We start from the raw sequence: 2,583 nt of genomic DNA, 5'->3' as shown, positions 1-2,583 counted from the left end.
TTGCTGCATGTTCTGTGTTCATTTTTAAATAAGCAATTATTTAATGCTAATATAGTGAATAACCTGTGGATGAACCATGTGGTGCAGAATATGCAAGTGTAACTATACTCAAAATTTGTGAATATACTTTACTGGCTTGACAAATCAGATGAAATGAATATGAATTAATGAATTTTCAATTTATAGTGCCTGTGACGGGCAGGGGTGAGCAACGAAAAGGAAGCGATCACGCCAAGTCTCAGGGAAAAAATGATGGTTTAATACAGTGGTTCCCAAACTTTTTCTGCCGTGCCCCCCTTTAGTAGATGAGAATATTTTTGCGCCCCCCCCCCCCCCCCCCCCCCTTGACTAGGGATGTGTTGAAAACTTACAAAAACAATAGGTTCACAACTTTGGTCAAACATGAAAAAAATAAACTGCAAGAAACCTTTTAAATTGTTCAAGAATTCTAAATATAATTTAAAATAAATAAGGAGATGAAATAAGAGAAACAGCAATACATATGCACATGGACGTAATTTTGATTTCAAAAGTGGGGGGACATAGATTCGTCGCTATTTAAATATTTGGTTTTAACTGTAAAAACTGGGGGGGACCAAAGCCGGCTTTTGAAAAAGTGGGGGGGACATGTCCCCCCGTCCCCCCCCAAAATTACGTCCGTGCATATGCAGCTAGTTTGCAAGCGCAGACATCACGCAGAGCACAAAGCATGTAACGGCCAGAAATATGTGTACTGTCTCTTTAAGGGAGCGAGTTGAGCGCGCGTATGGAATATTGTTGTTTTATTTAGCTATTTTATTTCTGTAAGTAATGCATTAAATGAGCTTTGGACAACTCACCAGTTCATGTATGAACAATGAAGTATTGCTGGAGCCCAGGTTTATTTTGGTAAACCAGCAAATAAACGGACTAAGTGGAATACCACCAGCGCGAGTATTAAGGTTGAACTAACACCAAAAAGCAAGCAATACAAGCATAGAATTAGACTGAATAGATCTGTTTTTATGGATCGGTCACATTGTCCCCGATACCCGATCTAGAATTTTTTCAGATATTAATATCGGAATCGGTGCATCCCTAATATTGACACATGTGCACGTTTTACTTTCAAGCTCCGCGCCCCCCCTGCAATAGCTCCGCGCCCCACCTAGGGGGCGCGCCCCCCACTTTGGGAACCACTGGTTTAATAGAAAGTGTGCAAACCTAAAACCCGTGCACTATCTCCAAATTAAGGATATAATGACCAGCGGTCAACTGGTACAAAGACAAGACATATATAGGCAAACAAACGACCCTCAGGTGAGACGGATCACGGGCTCCGCCCACCTGAGGGACGCACATGACGTCACCAAACAACAACAACAACAACAGCCGCTGTGGACAGAGGCGGCCGGTAGGGGAACAAAGTAATATGGCGAGGTCACGTAGTCGGAGGTGAACTTCGGTATATCAAGTGTGTTACTGTTCTCCTAATTCTTAGTTTGAGTCGGAATTCGGCACAACACCGGCAAACACAGGCAAGATGTGTGTTTATGTTTTCTCATATCAGCTATTTTTAACGATTATCTATTTTAGTAACCCACAGTAGATAGACTGAAGTAGATTGTTTGGAGTTACGACTACCCTGTTGTATATTGTAATCGTGTGTGTGTGTGTAGAATGGCATGGGTGGGCGGGGCTTAACTCCATCAGCCAATGACTGTGTAAATCCCGCCCACCCGTAAAAACAGGTCCAAAAGTCAAAAGCGAGAAACTTCTGGAGGTGAGAGACGAGACCGAGAGAAGCGTGAACGAGAAAAGGCGCAACGAAAACGGATTCTTCAAGAATATTAAACTCAAAATAGACTATTGAAAACATAAATATTGTGTTTACAAACCAGCTTTTTAAACTCTCAATATTAACGACAGTTTTCTCAATTACAAAACGTAATTTCTTGGTTATGGATTCTGTTTTTTGATTCTCAAAACATTAGGTCCTATTTTGACGCCATAGGGGAGGGGTGATACCTCACCCCATCTCCTCACCTCATGTGAGCCTCATGTTTAACTCATGTGGCGGAAGTATGATGTAGCAGAATAATATAAAACTGTGGTCTGTGAGAGGGAGGGCAGCTCTCTCTTGCAGACGCTCTTGAGTGTGTGTAACTGAGATCTCTGGATCGATCCATCTTTCTATTTTTCTATCTTTTGTGCTATAATAAACTTTGTATTTTACTTTGATACTATACCCAACTGCTGTTGACTGTTCTTTGCTCACCATTAAGGTTCAAATTTCCACGACACCCAACTGTCTCTGAAGGCAGATAAACAGACTGAGGTGGTGTTTAGCTGTTGTGGTAGTTGAGGGGTGGTTTGGCATTTTTAAAAATGCTGACAATAGTAATAAATGATGTTAAATGCTGTTTAGATGTAAAAATTAAACTCTGAAATATGGTTAAAATTTGTAAACAGAAAAATACACAGAATAATAAGAAGAAAGAGAAGAATATAATGTTATCTTTGTCAAACTAATGTTTGAAACAAGTAGGGACCGTCGGGCTGGGCCAGGCAGGAGTGTTGCCTAGCAGGGGCAGAGCTATATCA

Source organism: Brachyhypopomus gauderio, chromosome 19 (assembly GCF_052324685.1).
Source record: "Brachyhypopomus gauderio isolate BG-103 chromosome 19, BGAUD_0.2, whole genome shotgun sequence".
Taxonomy (NCBI): Eukaryota; Metazoa; Chordata; class Actinopteri; order Gymnotiformes; family Hypopomidae; genus Brachyhypopomus; species Brachyhypopomus gauderio.
The sequence above is the reverse complement of the archived record's forward strand: the minus strand, read 5'-3'. Positions refer to the sequence as shown.